At 39.6% G+C, this 20,878-nt stretch overlaps 1 protein-coding gene and 1 long non-coding RNA gene across 3 annotated transcripts in view; one reads left to right on the top strand and one right to left on the bottom strand.

Moving 5' to 3' along the window:
* The first annotated feature begins 457 nt into the window (after window positions 1-457).
* RASSF8 (Ras association domain family member 8) overlaps window positions 458-20,878 on the top strand; it is a 46,572-nt gene continuing 26,151 nt past the window's right edge. The window contains exons 1-5 of one of the 2 annotated variants that reach the window (XM_003202541.3): window positions 458-536; window positions 1,187-1,293; window positions 1,777-1,908; window positions 2,430-2,543; window positions 10,994-11,092. The gene's annotated coding sequence lies outside the window, so the exon portion shown is untranslated. The remainder of the gene's footprint in view (window positions 537-1,186; window positions 1,294-1,776; window positions 1,909-2,429; window positions 2,544-10,993; window positions 11,093-20,878) is intronic. The other variant, XM_019616769.1, reaches the window with a different exon arrangement.
* Window positions 18,149-20,878, bottom strand: part of LOC109368393 — a 4,069-nt gene continuing 1,339 nt past the window's right edge. The window contains exon 2 of the long non-coding RNA XR_002116388.2: window positions 18,149-19,545. This is a non-coding gene — a long non-coding RNA (uncharacterized LOC109368393). The remainder of the gene's footprint in view (window positions 19,546-20,878) is intronic.

Here is a 20,878-nt window from a genome sequence, read left to right as displayed (position 1 = left end):
TTTGAAACCAAGTAACTTCTAGATTTGGAGAGAAGGAGAAAAAAATCAAAATGTATGTATCTAGTTGAGAAAGACAGCTTTATTTTTGCTGAGTCACTCATTACTTTGCTGTTTTCTTATGTGTTTTATCAAAGAGACTGACTTTCACAGTTTTGCAGGCTTACCATCAGATTTGCAGTGATGGAGCACAAAGCTGTGTTTGGAACTGATTTTGTTTTCCACATCCCTCTAGGGGTCTTCCCACTTCCCTCTGGTGAACTGGCAGCACATCTACTGGAGCCTGTTCTGTGAAGCACAGCATTGCAGTGAAGGAAAAAACTGCTGGTACTTACATGCATTAACATTGAGGCATATTTTTACTGTGTGCTTGCCTCATAAGCCTTGCAGCTGATTAATGGCTGAAGTGTGTACGTACCTCCCATGTGGTACAGTGCGTTGTCATTTTTTTTTTCTTTTTTTACAGAAGGAGTTTGTGGGATTTGCTGACTTGCTCCTCTAAATCAGGGGAGAAATTGCCAAAGAATTCTGAAAACAGTGTAAGACTGTATTACTGTTTTTGTTATTTCAACTTGTTAATTGCAACAGGATCTGAGTCCTCCTTTTTAACATTGAAGAAAAGCTTTGACTTTCTCTTGGCTTATGTTGGGTACTTAATTTTAAGTAATGACTGTCCCCTACAAAAGTAAATAAATTGTTCCACAAAGGAAAGGTATCTGAATCTAAGTGGTGACTTCTATTTTAGCCTGACTGGAGGCGATGCGAGGACTGCGTATGTCAGCTAGAACCTCCCTGTATATCCCTCTCTGCCTCCCCCTAGAAGAGTGTTTCTTGGCTTGAAATGCTGATTAAAAACAAGGCCTTGGAGTTATGAAGAAGGCTGTCTCTCCTTCCGGTGTTCTAATTTTTGAAGAGACAGACTAGTCTAAGCTTTTTTAATCTTTATTTTAATGTGGGTATGCAATATACTTTGTGACAAACCTGCTACCTTCTTGATTGCAGGATACCTTTTAGTGCTTATTTGCTGTGGTAAGCTTGATCAGTCATTGTAAGGGTAGCTTCTCTCCATCTCCTGTTCCATACCTTGCAATTATCATCCATACGTTTTACCTTTTTCAGAGAATTAAAATACTGAATGGTAGGAATTGTATTAAGAAAACCCAATTTTATCACTTTTTTTTTTTAATAGCTGGAATTACTTGCATTTAACAACCATGGTGAACAATCATGAAGAGATTGACTAGATCCCTGTTCCTGATCTTCTGCAAGAGCTAGAATTCTGCAGTTTTGATGATGGTATGGGCTGCTGCTGTCACTTGTAAACCAGCAGCCTGGTTTAGTTTTATTTTTCAGTGATGTTATACTTATCAGGAAACATGTGGCAACTTATAATTTAGTTGCTTGTGTCCTTTTAAATGTAGAAGTATGTTGCCATTCACACAAATTAAGTTCTGTAGTTGGTAAAGCAAAAACTTGTATGCTATCAAATAAACAAATTTCCAAGTCTTTGGTGGAATAATCTACTGATTGGCCATTTCTTAAGTGGTCTTAGTTCTGCTAGATGATAATTAACTACTAGTCAATGTCTAACAGATCATTATTACTTCTGAAACTGTGGGAGTCTAATTGCTTTCTACACAGTTTCTCTTAAGTAAATCTCTTTGCTGAGACATGCTATAGCTTTGCTTACTGCTGTTTGAGATGGAGGTAATGGCTTGTGATGTAGAAAAATTTCTCTCTATATCTCCCACATCTGTCCTACACATACACCTATGAAAGGTCCAAACATCCATGAAATTCATTCCACTGGAAAGATTACTTCCAGACGACTGATTAAACTTGCTGAGGATGCAGCAAAACCAGCAAAAGTCAACTTTGTGTTTCTTCCATCACTTCATTGCTAATTGCAAGGTAAGGGTAAGTTACAGTCAATGGCTTCCACTGACTGCATAATGAAGTAAGAAATTAATGCTCCAAAGAATCAAACAAAAATCTGATATTAACTAGTGCTACTATATAACGTTTATTTGATTAAGTTTAATTGTCACTAATAATCTCACTAACATTTCTTCAAATACTTGAAGGGGAGGGAGAACAGAGGGTGGCTGAAGGTCTCGTGGAGGGTGCTCCTTATCAACAAGGACAAGTGCTTACAAACAAAACTACAAATCTGCAAGATTTCAGGCCCAATGTTCCTTTCTGCAGCTGCCATCTGTGACTGTTTTTATAACCATGAAATGCCTAACAGCTGTATAATTCAGTACTTTCACCTTTTATTATTCAGTGTGTGCTTTCATTTATAGGTATTTGAAATTCATTTAATAGAAGCTGGCTATTTGCAAGCACAAATTTTCTCAAACTGTTTCCTTTTATGCATCAGCATGAAACCTAAATTAGTGAGGTGTTTTTTTTTCTTTTTTTTTTTCCCCCAGTACCTGAAGTAAAGACCTCTAACATACTGGTGAAAGCGTGCGAAGTTTCTTTGGCCCTTCAGCACTGCAACTTTGCCTTATCTGCAGAAGAGCCAACAAGAGGCAGGCTTTCTGGTATTCTGTATGACTGGAAATTTTGTCTCAGTGTGCAATCCTTCTTTGTAGATGTGCATTGATGTGTGCGGGGAGGAATTCACTTATCTTTTATGCCATTTTAGCACTAGTGAGCAATATGAAACAGCTTGCACTGTAGTTTCATTGGTGCATGTGTTATGCTGCACTGTTAGTATGTAAGGTTTTGGTTCTTTTAAGTCTGGATTTGATTTCGGACTCAGCTCACTATAAATTGAGGGCAACCATGTCAGATAAGAGATGGAAACGGTAGGGAGAATGGTACAATTTTTGGCTGCAGAGCTGACTTCAAAGTGTTGATGGAACTATGTGCATTTGAATCGCATGTGGAGATTGAAATGCACTGCATGCAAGATGGAAATCGCAAAGTAAACTGCTCCAGGCCTTTAGAAAACAAGGAGTTTCTGTACCTGCTGGCAGTTTTGCTCCTACTTACACAATTTTCTGTGTTTCACTTTTTCCTAAATAAGTATAAAAAGATTGGAATCTGGGGATTATTGGGAATAAGATAGAACTGCATTTGGAAGTCAGCTTAAAGTAACCCCTTAAGTCTTCTGGGGAATCACTTTTTTGCATGACATTTTTTCAACTAACCTTTGATACAAAAATATAGAGACACATAACATTCCTGCCAGTGTTGGAGACAGAAATTATGTAAAACTGGATTTCTGAGTTGGTTTTGGTTAATTCCTAAACCAAACTGATTTAAGTTTACAAATTATTTGTAGTGACTTGTGCTATCTTCCATCTTTTTCTGTTCCTGATGTGAATTTTGGGAACTACTTGACTTCACTGTTCCTATAAAAATAAGACAAGTACAAAATGATGCTGTGGAAGCAGAAAAGAATGACCCTGATCTGCAAAGATGACAGCAATCCTTCTTACCCATTTTACGATAAAATGGGCTCTCTAGAATTGACTATTGATTGCTATGGTGTGCAAATAGAAATTGGTGTCTCACTCTGCATGGGAAGTAGTCTTATTTCTTCGAGAGTTACAATATCCACTTTTTGAGAATGCAAAGAACCATTGGATACTGCCTCTACATTATGAGCACAGAGTGTATATTGAAGTACTGTGTTAATTCTTCGTTCAGTTGTAATGGCCAGCATGTACGTTCAGTGGCAAAGGAAGTGGATTTTTTTATTCTTCAATTACCGTTGCATGCATGTTCCTAACTACATTAATGCATGTGAAATGGGTGCACGCTCTGTGTGAAAAACTTCCTCCTAATATCTGACCTAAACCTCCTCTATCTCAGTTTAAAACTATTTCCCCCTTGTCCTATCAGTATCCACCCTCATAAAGAGCCATTCCCCCTCCTGTTTATATGCTCCCATTAAATATGGAAGGCCACAATGAGGTTTCCCCAAAACCTTCTCTTTTCCAACCTAAACAAGCCCAGTTCCCTCAACCTTTCTTCGTTGGAGAGTTGCTCCAGCCCTCTGATCATCTTAGTGGCCCTCCTCTGGACCTGCTTCAAGAGCTCTATGTCCTTCCTGTACTGGGAGCCCCAGACCTGGACACAGTACTCCAGATGAGGCCTCACAAGAGCTGAGTAGAGGGGGACAATCACCTCCCTCTTCCTGCTGGCCACCCCTTTTTTAATACAGCCCAGAACACAGCCCTTCTGGGCTGTAAGCACACACTGCTGGCTCATGTCCAGCTTCTTGTCCACCACGACCCTTAAGTCTTTCTCTGCAGGATTGCTCTCAAGGAGATCTTCCCTCAGTTTGTATAAATACCTGGGATTGCCCCAACCCAAGTGTAGCGCCCTGTACTTGGCCTTATTGAACCTCATTTGGGTTTCATGGACCCATTTGGAAAAAATGTCAACAACGAAGTAAATTTTTCGTGCAGGAAACAATCAAAAGCATGCCTCCTATCTGTAAGTGTAATGTTGCAATGCATGCTGTCTTAAGAAATATGCTGGCATGTAAAAGAATTACTAAGTTATGTGCTATTATGCTATTATTCTGCCAATTTGCACAGAAAGAGAGAAGATCATAGGGTCATGTAGTAGAGCCATGCAGCAATCTCAGATTTATTTTTATATAGGTCGTTATGTGGTTGCTGATGGATAATTTTTGATTAATTGTGATGAGAAGATAATTGGGACCATATGATGCAGACGTGGTAAAGACCTCCTTAGTTTTCAGCACCCAACCTTCCTTGCTGCTCTGTCCAGAACTTACATTTCACCACAGCCTCAAGGCATGAACAGATCTGTTTGTACTTTGGATATAGTGGTGCATCTTCTTAGATTGTGACCTTCAGGTTAATAATTTATAGCTGTAGGTTCCATATGATGTCTGCAGCATTTCAGACTCATCATTACCTTGATAGAGATATAAGTTAACTTCATGGTTCTCACATTACCCCATAGAACTTACCAAAATGTTCTGACCTTGGTAGAATTACAGATGTTTACTTGCTGATAATGATTCAGTTTTGAGATTCCTGTTTCCATATGCTTTTCCTTTATGGCTAATTGCTACTCAACTTCAACAAAGACAGTAATGGCTTTCATTTTAAAGATTTCCTGCTTGTAGTCAAGGATATTGCTTTCCTGTATTTAAATGTAAAAGACTTTTGAAAAATCAGCTTGGTTCCTTTTTAATGCTATTTCTCAGTAATGTCTTTTTCACCATTGTAAACTGCTTCTCGTTTCTCCTAAATTTATTTTCAGCAGGGGATTCCTTTTTTTTTTTTTTTTCTATTGTAGTTGGGATACAAAGTCTGTCATTCAATAAACTAAACAACAACTGTTAGGAAATGGAGGTAGGAAAAAAAACATGCATGGGAACAGATACTCAAAACAGCCATTCTGGAGCTGAAGAGGTGGCCAGCACTTTTGTTCAGTTTGCAGGTGCTTCTTTTTTGATAATTACAGAACTGCAGGGGTTGGAGTAGGCCTCTGGTGATCATCTAGTCTAACCCCCTCCTTAGTAAAGCAGGTTCCCTACAGCAGGTTAAACAGGAAAGCATTCAGGTGAGTTCTAAATATCTTCAGAGGAGACTCCACAGCCTCTATGGACAGCCTGTTCCAGTCCTCTGCTACCCTCGAAGTAAAGAAGTTTTTCCTTATGTTCAGATGGAACTTCCTCTTGTGCCCATTGGCCCTTGTTCTGTCAGTGGGCACTGTCAGAAAGAGCCTGACCCCATCCACTTGACTCCTGTCCATTAGATATTTATAAGCACTGCTGGACTCTCTCTAGAAGTTCCCTGTTTTTTTTAACTGGAGAGCACGTGTTCTCAATGTAGCCTCACTGGAGCAGAGTAGAGAAGGAGGATCACCTGCCTTGACCTGCTGGCCATGCTCTTTTTAATGCATCCTGGAATTATATTGGCCTTCTTAGCCACAAGCGTACGCTTCAGGTTTGTGGTCAACCTGTTGTCCACCAGGACACACAGGTCCTTCTCCACAGAGTTCTTTTCCAACAGATCAGCCCCTAAGTTATACCAATGTGTACGGTTGTACCTTCCTCTTGCCCTTGCTGAACTTTAAGCTCCTTTCTGTCCACTCTCCAGCCCATTCACATCTCGCTGAATGGTAGCACAGCCTTCTGGTATGTCAGCCACTCCTACCAGCTTCATATTATCAGGAAATTTTGCTGAGGGTGCTCTCTACCCCTTCATTCAGATCACTGATGAAGATGCTGAACAAGACCAGACCCAGTACCAATCTTTGGGGAATACCACTAGCTACAGGCCTTCAACTATACTACACCACTGATCACAATTCTCTGAGCCCTGCTTGTTCTCAATCCACCTCACTGTGCACTTGTCTGTCCCACACTTCCTGAGCTTACCTACGAGTATGTTATGGGATACAGTGACAAAAGCCTTGCTTTTGTCAATGTAGACAATATCCACTGCTCTCTCCTCATCTACCCAATTTGCCATGACATCATACAAGGCTACTTGGTTGGACAAGCATGATTTCCCATTGATGAATGCATCCTGATGACCTTCTCTTCCATTTGCTGAGGGATGACATCAGAATAAGTTATTCCATCACCTTCCTAGGGACAGAGGTGAGGCTGACTGGCCTGTAGTTTCCTGGATCCTCCTCCTTGTAACTTTCTGAAGATGGAATGGTATCAGCTTTTTTCCAGTCCTCTCCTGTTCTATATGACCTCTTAAAGATGATAGAGGCTAAGCAGTCACTTCTGCCAGCTCGCTCAGTCCTCATGGGTGCAACCCATTGGGGCCCATGGATTTTTCCTAAATGATCTCTGAGCAGATTGTCCTCAACCAAAAGGAAATCTTCCTTTCCCTAGGCTCTCTCTTATTCTGGGATTCTTAGGAGGCAGTCTTAGAAGCAAAGACTGAAGCAAATGAGGCATTCATTAACTTTGCCTTTTCAATGTCCTCCATTACCTGGACACACACCTCATTCAGCATTCCCTAATCTTTCTTTTGCTATTGACATGTTTAAAAAAGTCTTTCTTGTTGTCTTTGACCTCCCTCACCAGATTTAACTCCAAGTGTGCCTTAGCCTTCTTTGTTGTGTCCCTGCATGACCTGGCAATGTTCCTATATTTATTGCATGTATCTAGACTCCTTTTCCACATTCTGTAGACCTTCTTCTTCTCTGAGCTCCTTGCTCATGTGCACAGTCATATACTCAGATAGATGACATCTTTGGTTCTCTTTTCTTCCATCATCACTAGGAACTCTCTTTTCTTCTTGCTGGGTAGGCTCCAAGGTGTAATGCAAATAGTTGCTTGGGATAGCCAGGGATAATAGAGTCTACATGTGTCTCAATGACGTCTGAGAATACAAGAACGCTCTACTCAAAAGTTGTTAATACAAGTAAAGAAAATTAGGTCTTTGTTTCCTCTATATGCTTTAGAATTCTTAGCTTCTTACCCTCTTTAAGCCCATTGAGTAGGAAAGGGAATGTTTTACCATATATTTACATTATACACATAGGTCACTGTGAAAGTAACGCTTCCTGTTATTTCCATGGAAACTCTAACAGATACAAGAAGCATAACAACACTGTTTGATAGTGCAAATTCTCAGCTACAAAATGCTATTTTTCAAGAGTCACTACCATTTACCTATGCCTTTTTTTCGAGAGATGAGCAGGAGCCTGCATGCTGAGCTCATCAAGATCTGCACCAGCAGTGGTGACCCACTGTCACAATGCTGAAGAACTCAACCCACCACCTCACTGTGCTCACATATGCTGTTTGGTCTCCATAAATGTTCAGCAAGCGTTAATGAGTGTTGATGAGTACCATTTTTTCTGCATGGAGGAATTAAATTCATTCAACTCCATATGATTGCTTCATCTGCACTTCCATGTCAGATGCTGTTTTGTCAGACTGCCCCTCTGCTGCCATCTCTCATGTGGCAACAAAATGTGATGGGATATTGTTGGGAAAGTTCAGCCTCTACTCTCATTCCAGCAACATCTGCCTCTGACATTGTGGCCCAACATCACAAAGTAGGAGGCATTAACTTGAGAGCAGCCCTTGTACTTGCCCAAAACTATTTACATATATATACGCACATATACATACACACATACGTATACATATACGTGTGTGTGTGTGTGTATAAAACAGAATTTCACCCTGTAGCAGCTCCAGGTTTGCATACTTCTCATCCCTAAACCGTAGCAGAGTCTGAAGTTTATTCAGTTTGGTGAAGCAATGATTGTGCTTAGTTTTCTTTGTTTATGTTGTTTTTCAACTCTTCTCCCCTATTTTGCCCGAGAGGGAGACCTTCCCACCTGCAAAAAAGAGAGTTTTCCCACTTTAAAAAGCTAGAAATCTTACTGTTCTTATTCTTTCTCCCTATCACTGAGTTCCTGTTAGATACCTGTGGGCTACTTCTGGAATTTGTGCGCGTGCATCTACTTAGCGCATAGTAGGAATAAAATATGACTTTTAATGCCTGCCTACTTCTGCCGATTGAAAAAAAACATATTGTTTTTTCACCCTGTATGCTAGGGAATCTGGTCAGTGGTTCGTATTGGATTCCTCCTCTTATATTTAATGAGACTGGATGCTTTGCTTGTTAGCTCAACTGACGTGTATCTTTTTTTTTTCCTGCATCTTTTTACATCTTTTAACAAGTCAGGATCTGTTGCAAGTAAGTGCTTGATTTAAGGCTCCAAACGACAAGTCTGTAGTGTGAGCACAAGAATACTTTTAATATTTTCCCTAGGACTTCAATAGGCCCTCTTTTTTTTTCTGACTAAAATACATAAAATTTCTCTGCTAAGACGTCTGGATTGATGAAGGGAATAAAAAAATCTTTTCTTCCAACAGTGGCTTGATTAATGGATTTATTGTTTGTAGAGATTTTGTCAGGAAGCCATATGGCTTGAGGAAAACAAGGAGGAAGTGGCTGATGTTGTGAATCTGATTTAATAGGGGTCCCTAAGGACACAATGTGGCTCTTATCCTTACTCCTTTGCACTCAGTTTGTAAAGTGGTCTAAGAAGAGCTTTAGTGCTTCAGCAGAGCTAAAGATAATAGGTCTCTGTTTGAGTGGAATATCAGACCCTGCTGCCGGATCTGCATCGCAGTGGCTCAACTCTCAGGGCAAAAACCCACTGCTCTTATCCTTTTGTTTGAGATATTCTCGAGTAGTTTGCAAGGAACAGCAGTAGAAATGCTTGCTTCTGGTATCTTGGCGGTTGATCAGTTGGCATCGGTGAGGACAACTTTACCATCTCAAAGCTGGGCTCTCTGTTTGGGGTGAGGTGCTATTCCTTTTCTTTCCGCTCCTTTCTCTCCTCTTTACTCCTTCCTTCCTCAGAAAAATTCAAGCAAGTATGTCTGCGTTCTACAGTCAGGTTTATTATAATCTAATGTGTATACGGAGATCAGTAAGTAACTGAAGCTTAGATACTTGTGATTCAGCCTGCTGCGATGGTTTGGATGAATGTTCAGCCTTATCTGTGACTGCTTGATTCTAGTTATGAGTACTTGGTGAAAAAACCTGAGTGGAAAATTCAAAGCGGTGTTCTGGAATGTAAATGCTAGCAACTATGCTAAGGATGTTAACTAAGCTCTTCCTTGTGTGAAAGTGGAGCTTCTCTGCTGAGAGGCATAAAGACACCAAAAAGCACTTACGATCACTTCAGAACTGAAGTGAAAAATTCATGTGAAGCATTAGCAATTATTTGTGGGTCTGCAGAATCTGGAAAGCACTGAACATCACTTGACAAAAACATATTGCAGCTATGCAGAATTCAATGAATATTGCTTTGTGAATGAAAGATAAGTATTCAGGCTGTGGTTGTGAAAATGGCTGTATGTGTGCCTTAAATCTCTGGAGGTCCTGAACATCCTATTTAGAAATTTTGAGCCATGGTGGAAGCAGTAATTACTTCTGGAAGGCTTCAGTGCATGGCATTCATAGTCTAGTATTACAGTATACCAGTCTTTCCTTTCTAGATCTTTAAGAGTTTTTTTGCTGATTGTTTTCTGGCCACTTACGACATGTTTATGCTGGAGTCACTAGTTATTGAATCTATAGCAAGTACTAGGGGAAAAGCAGTTTGCATTGGCAATATTCAGTGACTCACAGCAGTGAGGACAGAAGAGGACAGGCTAAAAGATGCAAGGAAAGCTTCTCTGCTTTAGAGCTAATATACACTGCTGAAAGACTGAAGTTTCTAATTAGCATTCAATGTAACAGATATGTTCAATTGAAGTATTATTCAGAAACTCTTCTACAGAGCTTTAAAAACAACCACTTTTCACATGTTCTCCCTAGCTATGGCATAGTATTAGGCAGTGTTTGTAGGCCTGGCACCATCATGCTGTTAAGCATAATTGTAGTAAGCAGCCCTTGCAAGCTGATTAATATTAGTCTTAGTCAGCTGTTCAGGATTTGTTACCTTTTCCCTACTTTGTTTGATTCCTTATGTATGCATATGTTAACTGAGATTTACCACTACAAGGGAGTCAGTGTATGCAGTTCATACAGTCTCTATGCATGCAGGGGTTTTTGTATCTGGAAGACTTCCAGTTTGAGGATTATTTTCTTTAAGAAGAAAATTAGGAAAGAAGATTATTTCACAATCTCTTATATTTACAATACAGCAGTGGCAGATGCTCATGACTACCTAGTGTAGTGTTTGGTATTTCATAACATTCTGGAAAGCTGGTGAAATGCTGTTTACCACATTTAGTTATTTATAGCAGTTATTTCACCTGGTTAAAAAAAAAAAAAGGTAGCAAATTAAATACAACACTCTGTGTTCCTTTTACACTATTTGAAAAAAAGAAATTCTAGTTTTATGTAGCTGTTACGCTACGTTTTTCTTAATCTGTCCACTCATGCTGGGGAAGCACTTGTTTCAAACGCATTAAAGGAAAGAGAGGGGAACTATAGCTTTACTCTTGGGATAGTTTTACTAATTTACAACATTTCTTTTTTTTCTTCTTTTTTTTTTTTTTCAGCAAGTGACCTTGTCAGCAGAACTGGCCCTTATGCTTGGAGCAGCAGATTGCACTAAGCCCTCTGCATAACCAGACATCTCCATCTGTCTTCACTTGCAGGTAAGAAGTTACGACACATTTCAAATAAGAGTTTTCCTTCTCCTTCCTGAAAATGTTTGTACATAAAGCACACCAAAAACCTTAGAGGTTAAAGAGTTTCCTAAGTGTGTGTGGATATACTGACATCACTTACTTCCTCAAGTTAGACATCTGAGGAAGACCCCAGCTCCCCTGTTCTGTGCAACATTTGCTTTCTCAAGATAGTTGTGTTCTGGAGCATGCCTATCATGGTCCTGCCAAGTTTACCATTCATATGATGATGTGATTCCCATATGTATCTCTTCTCCACCTGTGAATGGAGAAGACCTGATGCCAGCCTGCCTCTGATGAAAGTGCCCAGAATGAGAGGAGACTCTTGTCACTGGCTCCCTAGTTGTTAGATCTGCTTGGACAGCTCTCTGTCAGCAACAGCTCATTGGTGGCCTGTTGTTAGGCAGTCGGCTTTGGCTGTATGTAGGTTTTGGGACAGCAGGCTCCAGCTGCCTCTTTGTGAAGGTGATGTGTGTGTGTGTTTAAAAGATAATGCTGGGTGTAAGGAGATATCCTCAATTTGGCAATTGAGACGTTGCCAGAAATCCAGAAGAGATGACAAGAAAAGAAGGCAGTAGCAGATAATGATTTTTATGACAATGTGATTAATTCTTGACATAGTAGAAACATCAGAACTTTGAATTAAACACTGTACAAATATATACTGTCAGATTATGCACTGGCAATTATTATTCAGGTTGGTTTGAGTCCTCTGTTCTATGCTGTAAATTAAGATGGTGAAGCAAATATGGGACATTCACTACTACAACGTGTTCTGCATTCTGTGAACGGAACGTAGTTAAATTTGTCTGTGCATTTGTTGTGAGTGCTACTGAGTAAATTCCTTTCAGTGGAGCAAGTCCCTGGCTAGCCGCCAGGTAAGGAGTATCACTCCTTTATCTGTCACTTCGCAATGAGACAAGCAAGCTATACTCTTTGAGTTACGTTATTGTATAACAACAGAATATATGGGCATGCAAAAATTTAATGAAGATGATGCTTGCCCACTGTCACATGGGGACAGTTACTTGTGCACCTTAGTTCTTTGGAGTAAACCAGTTGTTTTGCCTCATAAGCATCACTATCATAGTTTACTGTTACTTCAGTTTGCTGTCTGCTTCAGTGTATAAGACAAAGAAACAGCTGCTAATATGCAATTTATTAAAGCACTTATCTCCTGAAATCATGGAGTCAATAGATTTTTGTTCTTAAATAAAAAATCACTTTTATTCAGTGTCAGTCAAAACATAAATCAAAGGTTAGAAGAAAAGCTTTCTAACCCCATATAAATCTGTAGTTCACTCATTTTGGATAGTCCCTGTGGTTTGGTTCCCTCGTATCAGAACATAAAAGAAGTGGAAGTCTTTTTGATGAGGATAAGGATGATGAGAGATGTGTGTTCTTCCAAATGAATTAGTTTCTCACTTTGTGTTTCTTTGTGCATGTCACCTAAGACAGCTCAATTTCTTGTCGTAAATAAGCATCAGCACCACGTTTTCTTAGTGTTTAAGCATTCAGACTTCTCTTGTGTCCTGTAAATCTGAGTAACTACTGAGTGATTTGTGGCTTACATTGTGCAGGAGTACACAGAGAAGATGTCTTTGACCCTCCCGAGTTAAGAGGTGCTTCTACTGTCTGGACTCAAAAATTCTGGATGAAGAACCCTTTCCAGATCTGTCTTCCTGCCATGTAAATCAGGGTGGAATTTTGATGGAAGGAATTTTGATTTGAAGGAATTTCAGATGGAAAATCTGAAAGTCCTGGTTCAATTGAATCAGAGAATATCTTGTTCATTGACCTCTTTTAGTATTCTTTTTTCTCTGCTCCAATCTGTGCAGCTAATATCTACTGAAAAGAGTGAAGAGGTGGAACAAGTTTCTAGATACTGTCTAAAAGGAGCTCTGATTCAGAGTGCTTTTTCTCTGACTTTTGGGGAAGTTCTCATTCAGAGGAAAATAATTTCAAATGAAATGTGTTGCATCTCTCATTTTCATTGCTTTTCTTGCGTGTTTCAATTTACTGCACATACACCTTTCATCCTGTCTTTGGATTGAGTCTGTACAGGAAAAAAAAACGATGACAGTGTTATCACTGGGATCCTTGAATTTTGCTGCATTCTTTGGATTACAGAAAATGCTTTTCATCTCTTCAGCCTCTGTACCCCCTCCTCCCCACTCCAGAGCTGAACACCACACAATGCACCCCTTGTTCCCTTGCTAACTGTTGCAGCTTTATAATGACCTTGTACTTGTTCTGACCAGTGAGATACCATAGCTGAAGTTGAAGATATTATGGTGTGTGCATCTGTTTCCTTCCTTTTCGTGACTCATTCACATTTTTATCATGTGTAATTTCTTGCTGTTTCACTTAGTGGTGGTTTTTTCCTCCTTCTTACTGTTCAATGTAAATTTGTCATTATATAAAACTCAGATCTTGTATCCTGATTTAAATGAATTCACAATTGTAGCATCTGTAGTATGAACGTCACAAATGCATTCCAAGTTGAATGCTATTCTATTTCTGTTTCTGTAGACTGTTTCTGAGGAAATGCACTGATTTTATGTTTAAAAATGTATATATTTCAACTTTTTCAGAATTAGGATTCTGCATTTTCTTGCTAACTCTGGGCAAACTGGAAGTAGAGTGTAAATGGGGAGAATATGCCTGGAGATAAGGGCAGAACTACCGATGATAAATGATGGGGAGGGTGCTATGTGGAAATGTTATGTACATGCAGAGACAGGAAAGCCACTCTGTATGCTTCAAGAATTTTTGATTCTTTCTTTATCATTTGGGACGTTGGTTGCTGAGTCCAAGCCCTTAGTGTTGCAGGCAAACTATTTCATATTTCTGTTCATGAGTTAACTGACCTTTAGCTAAGTTTGCATCCCCTCACTGCTCCACTTGCTGACGAGGCTTTTTCTGTAAAATGGAGAAAACTAATGGGATTATGGATTTAATTTTAAAGTTTTTAAAATCTTTTTGAGATCACAGTTTTTTTTAATTGACATATCGGTCTCTATAGCATTCTGCAGTATTCTAATCTTCAGAGTAGCAAGACACAGAGCTCGTGTGATGAGCATTGCATAAGTGATCATTACACATTTGAAGGAAAAAAATATGTGCATATTACTTTTAAAACTTGGAGCTAACAACAGCTGAACATTTCTGTGTTTGCATAGCAATTACTGAAAATATTTTACCAGCCACCAAATGCAAACGTAGTATTGATTTCTGCACAAACTGCAATGCATGTTAGTCATTTCTCTGGCAAGAAGGCAGTGCTGCTTTTGGAGATGTGTAGTTCTGTTACGATCTTCTTTCTCCTTTTCCATTAAGTTTCAGCAATTCTGCACATTACTTCCTACAAAAGATAGCTTCAGAACGTTTAGAATTGGGAATTCTAGGCTTTCAGGAAATGAAGTTTACCTTTAATTTTACTTGTGTAGGAAACAGGTTTTAATAATTAATATATTGAGGAAACAAAAATAACCGTTGAATGGAGTCAAAATCTATCCCATTAATCAAAACTGCAAAAATGGCACTAATATCTTCAAGTGAATCAGATATTTCATCATAAATAGGAAGAGAAACATGAATGCCTTTTCCACTTCACTTTTTCTAGCTTTGTACTTTTAAAATTAATTTAATATTTCATTTGATTAACCTTTCCTAAGTCTGAGAAGACATTTAATTGACGTCTTAAAGCTTCTTCAGGAAGATGTAGAACCACACCTTTTGTTACAGAGCTGAACAAATCTGACACCTGTTATCTGTAATACCAGTATTATGCTTTGCACAAAGAATTCTATAACATGGCTTTGTTTCTTCACATGCACAGAAAAAAGCCCATGTGCTTTCAAACAAAAAGTTAAGATTCCAGAATTAATCTGAAAGCAAATATTCTGTGATGATATGCAGCTCTGTGGTGGGGAGGAATTACTTGGTCTTGTCCAATCCGACAGCAAAGTTCTTTTTTTCCAGAACAGAAAAAATAGTTGGTTTTTTTTAATTTTTTTTAACAACTTTTGTGAATGAAACCAAACTTCTCAGCTTTTTGTTTCATCCTCAGCCTTTCCCATCAATCTGAGTTATTAGTAAGGATGTCTTAAACCAGTGTGGGCAAGATGTGTGCGCTTGTACACTTTCAGTAGCTCATTAAGTGAAACTAAATAGTTTTAGCACAGTTATTTGATGTGATGTCAGAATGTATTTTGAGAGGCTTGTAATTTTGACTCAGTTCCCAGTTTGGAGAAAGATTGGATTTTAAAGATGTTTATTTAAAGATGTTTGCAATCAAATACTTGATCTCAAGAGGCATTATATGTATGTTTTTATTTTCCTATGAATCTGCTGGTGTGTTCTAAGCTAAACACGTTGAAACCTCCTTAGACTTGGGGCCTAGTTTGTTAGTGGAAAATTAGATAGATTTTTCAGTAAACATTCGGAAGCAATGTCTCAGGAAAGGAGAAAATAATCCATAGAGTGATTGAAGAAATTCATCTTTCCAGTGCTCCTACTGCGCACAGAAATGCAGATTGGTACTGCATGAGCAGAGGGGCAGGAAACAGCCTGTGATGCACTGAAAATCCGCAGTGTTGGTGTGGGCTGTTGCTGATTGCCTTGTTTGTGTGAACACAGGAAAAGACAAACAGAACTTCTAAAATTAAATTGAAAGTTAGCGGGAATCATAGAATCATTTGAGTTGGAAGGGGCGTTTAGAGGTCGTCTAATCCAACTCCCCTGCAATGAACACGGACACCTACAGCTAGATCAGGTTGCTCAAAGCCTCGTGCAACCGGAGCGTAGATGTACAAGGTTGTTTTTTAAATAAAATAAAGCATTAATAGTTCTTAAATATCTTCTAAAACTGCCACCTGCCTTCCTCAACAAAACTACAAAGATATGCTGTAGGCTCAGCTGTGCATATGTCTTGATATACTTGTGTCAGTGTTTCTGATGCAGAATTCTCCAGCTCTAAGCTTAATCTGAGTGCTGCAGTGCTCCCATAACAGCTCTGTTTGGCTTTCATGACATTCATTTCACTATTTAACAAAACTTGCATGTCTCCCAGTACTGCATCTCACACTCTGCACTTGCTGACTTTTGGCCTACTTGGATTCCTCTATTAAGTGAGAGCAGGGCTGTGCTTGTTCGGCAGCTTAAACGATAAACTCCATGGGCAGTGATTTATGCCAAACTGGATTTTAATTGAATTAGGATTTCCTATGTTTAATTAAGCTTTACATTGTGCTTTAGTGCTTTCCTTTGTGTTTAGCTTTCTCTTGCTGCAATGAGCAAATACCTGTGCATAATCAGTTACTACGGCCTGTTAACCGATCTTTGTGTTCTCTCAGGAGTCATGCAGGGGATTTGGAGTCTGTAGTCTTTGGAGTGCCAACACTAGCTAAATATTGAGACTGTAGTCTGACTAATGCAGTAGATTTACTGTTGTCTGTGCTCAGGTCCGAGGCCAGTTTAAAGATCTCTGTGCATGAGATTCAGGTGAACTTCCTTGCTGAGGTTGCAGCTTCTTCCCACACCAAGTGAGCTGGCAGTAGTGCCGCAGCACATAAACCAGGCTAAGGAAGTTCTCTGTAGATTTCATCAGCTCTGCATTAACAGAAATTCCCTTGTGTTGTGCTATTTCATAAGGTTTGGGGTGAATCCGTTTGTCTTTCAGGGAGTGTGGAAATAATGCTGTTCTGTGGTGGGCTCCACCCTTTGGGAGAGTGAGCACTTTCTACCGCTGTGTGTGGGCCAAGGCAACATTCTTGGCACTTTGGTCTGACAGAGACAACTTCAAGGCTAGAACTAACCATAGATTAGATAACTACATTTGGGTTTCAAGGCAAAAGTCCTGTTTTATAAAGAGCAGCTTGACCTCTGCAAGCCATTTAAAAGAGGAAAAAAAAAAGAAAAGCTGGTCTGTGAGTACCATTATTTTATTGTCCTGCATTTCCTCACATCCTGCAACATCAGAAGTGTCAGCAGAGGCAAGAAATCTTAAGGCTTTTCTGTTGGCCTAATAGGACTGATTATTTATCTGTTCCTACTGCTCTTTGGATGCAGAAATCAGAATTTAATAACCATTCCTGGTGATAATTCGTATCAACATTTGGTCCTGCTTGATCCATGACTTACAAGTTGTTTCAGGTAAAAAAAAACCCGACAGTTCAACTATAGCATGACTTTGTTTCTTTGCTTCAAACTGTCATTGGATATGTTTGTATTAACTTGGCCCTACATATTGACCAGCAAGTAAAAATCAGAGCAGTTTAGTATGGAGAAACTTCTGGAACTGGACTGGATGATCCAGTACTTCTCAAAGTATATCCTAAAACAAAGTTGATGCACTGTTTTGCTTTGGACTTTGGTTTCTTCAGAACTTGCCGTCCCTGAAGTATACTGAAATACTGAATGTATAAAATATTACCAGTGAATTGGTTTTTCAGTTTTAATGTGTTGATGCATCTGTCTTTAGGCTTCCTTTCCTCCCTTGGGTTAGTGCTTTTGGGAATGGTAAGTGGATGGATTTTTTATTTGTTTTTAGCTTTTTTGAAAAAGTTAGCTTTAAAGCTTTTTTTTTTTCTTTCTTTTTTCTTTTTCTGAGTAGCTCATGCAGGGATATACATCTGGTCCCATTTTAGTCACTGTTGGTCTTAATAGAGTGTTTTAAGAAGTGACTTCTGCTGTACTTTCTTCACCTAGTGATTCTAAACTGGAGACTCCAGTGCACACTTTTCTCCCTGTGCTTTGGCATGCGTATGTTGTAGGCTTCCTGACTTGTGACCTTTGTTGCCAAGATAGTGTATGAATTTTTGAAAGGATGTTTAAAATTCAAACTGTGTAAGCAGTATTAATAACTGAAGATTATTTCATACCATGACGGTGCCTTTAATTATCAGGCTTTTGGAATTAAAATCTATTTAGTTTCCTCTGCCAACTCAGGTACGCTGTTTCCTTGGCCTCATAACACCTCAGCAGAAGGAAGGAGCCCTGCCCTCATCTCGCATAGTTACTTACCTTAAGTAAAAGATGGAGTCTGAGGCTGTTTGAACGAAGGAAAGTGTAGAACTTGCACTGAGCTATTCTTCATCAGCTTTCGGTTCAGTATTCAAATCTAGAGTCTGTAAGAAGATATTGGGGTCTTTGAGAAGGACTTTGAGCTGTGACAGTGTTCAGAGTAGTTCTCCCACCCCACAGAAAAGCCTAAGTGCAGGAGAGGCTTGTGGTCACATCCATCCTTGGGTGTATTGCACTGATAATCAGTACTTATCCCTGAATAACTACCTTCTCCTTTTGCTGCACTGAGAAGGGAGCTCTGGTGCATCACGTCCTATGAAATCTGTTCCAGGAAGCCAGAAATAATGTAGCAGTGTCCAGTGTGCCTGTAAGAAAGTCTTGCTCCTGGTCTGTCTTATTAGAAGATATAGCCCTACTGAGCTGCTTCCTGTTTTGTCATTCATTGCTGCCTGAAATAATGCTTTATGAAGCTTTCCTGTCACTTCTGGCAGTTGAAGTACTATCAGCTGCAGTTGAGTTTCAAGCCTGAAACTGTGCTGCTCAGATGCATATGTGTTCTGATGCTGTTATTCTAAGTAATATTTTTAAAACTGATCATGTAGCAATGTATTTATGTTCTGTTTCAGAGTTAAGAATTCCAATCCCTGTGTGCTTTTGTACTTATAACATGATGCTTGAGGGATGATGGCGTGTGGAAGAAAGTGGGAGAACTCCAGCAAGGCTGGTATCTGATCTTTTTTCCTGCAGGTTTTCTTAGCGTGTGTATCCTAGATGTATGTTTTGACAGAGTGCAGCAGTTACTGTGCAGCTGACAGTAGATTACAGTATTGTTTGTTTAGGATTCAGAAGCATAGTATTAGATTGCTTCTTGTCAGCAAAGCACAGGATATGCCACATGGTGTTTGCACATGGAAACAGCATGACCCCAGGCCTAGCTGTGGAATTCAGATAAAGCGATACTGTTCTCTAGCTTTCTTCTTTTGCTGGTAAGAGGGACGAGATTGCAGTTCAGCTTTATGCCATAGTTGAATGTGCATTAACCTTGTGGAAATGCATATTTCAGTAATAGCTTGGAAGTATTGTAGTCTTGGGATATACATTTTCTTGCTTTAATGTTGCTTTAATACTAGGTATTACTAAATTGAAAGCTCTCTAGTTTTGTTAGTTTGGCCTAAATGTTTCAACTTTTACCATATCTAGGATCCCAGTGAGCTTTTATAAGCAAGGACTGTGAATAATTGAACAAGTAGGGCTTTGGCTTCAAAGTTGTTTTTAATTAAAGGCTTTCTCTTCCATGGACTACTCCCACATAGAGGGCTGGAAACTCATATCTTTCCATGCACAGATTTTTTTCTTCATTCCCCTGGGAGGACATAAGGGGCAACAGATTCGACCACCTACAAAGGATGTGGATATTTCAGTGAAAGCAACTGCTTCCTTTCCAAGCAGAGCTTGGCTGGGGATGGAAATAGGAGCTCAAAATGTTGATTGTCCTTTTCTTCATGTAATCCATGTGCAGCAAAATGTCATTTTACAGAAAAATCACAGTATTACTAATATTGATAGTGTTCATTGTGTATGCACAGGTTTTAAGTGCTTGAGATTTCAGGCAGTGATAGCAACTGTGCCAGGACAAAGTTTAGGCTGATCAGTGTACTGGGGAGGAAACTGCAATTGAATTTAAGTTATGGTACCAAAGCACTGAAGGTGATTTACTGTGATCTTTAGGTCAGGGAATTCTTTTGCCAATATCAGAATGCAGACTATAGACTGCAGAATTGAAGGTGTCTTCTAGGGATTCAGGGACAGTCTGGGATCTGCCTTGCAATCCTTCCACTCCCCGTCCCCACCCTTCAGAGACATGCAACCGCATCTCTGCAGAGCACAACTGGTTCTGAAAGGCAGTGCCTGTTCAAGGGACTGACTGTGGGATACCTTTATGAGTACTTACAGAAGAACATTCCACTCTAAACTGATAGAGATTTGATCAGTCAAGTTCTTCTGGTTTTGAGTGGGTATAGATATGTTGAGAAGCGGGACTGTGAAGTGCTGAGAACTACCCTTGTGAGTTTTGTTACTTTGCACATTTTGTCATGCTTTTTTTCCACCAGATAACCATTGTAGAACCACAGAATGACTTGGGTTGGAGGAGACCTCAAAGATCTAATTCCAACAATCCCATGCCAGACAGGGTTAGATCTTGCCATCTGATAGATCAAACACTAGACCAGGCTGACAAGGGCCCCATACAACCGAGCCTTAAACACCTCCCTGGATGGGGCATCCGCAACCTTTATAGAAAAGCTGTTCCAGTATCTCACCACCCTCTCAGTGAAGAACTTCCCCTTGAGATCTGATCTAAATCTCTTCTCCTTTTTAAACTTTAGTTTAAAACCATTCCCCCATGTCCTATCAATTATAATTGTTGTAACCTTCCTAATACATTCCCCGTAAAGCATACAGTAGTCTTTACACTGAAATTAAGCATAATGACCACATTAATTTTCTCTGTAAAGTTGCAGGATATGTTTTCAGACATTCACAGAATCACAAAATGGCCAGGGTTGGAAGGGACCTCAAGGATCATGAATCTCCATCCCCCCTGCTGCATGCAGGGCCACCAACCTCCCCATTTAATACTAGATCAGGCTGCTCAGGGCCCAATCTGGCTTGAACACCTCCAGGGACGGGGCACCCACAACCTCTCTGGGCAGCCTGTTTCAGCACCTC

This window comes from Meleagris gallopavo, chromosome 1 (assembly GCF_000146605.3).
Source record: "Meleagris gallopavo isolate NT-WF06-2002-E0010 breed Aviagen turkey brand Nicholas breeding stock chromosome 1, Turkey_5.1, whole genome shotgun sequence".
Lineage (NCBI taxonomy): Eukaryota > Metazoa > Chordata > Aves > Galliformes > Phasianidae > Meleagris > Meleagris gallopavo.
The sequence above is the reverse complement of the archived record's forward strand: the minus strand, read 5'-3'. Positions and strand labels throughout refer to the sequence as shown.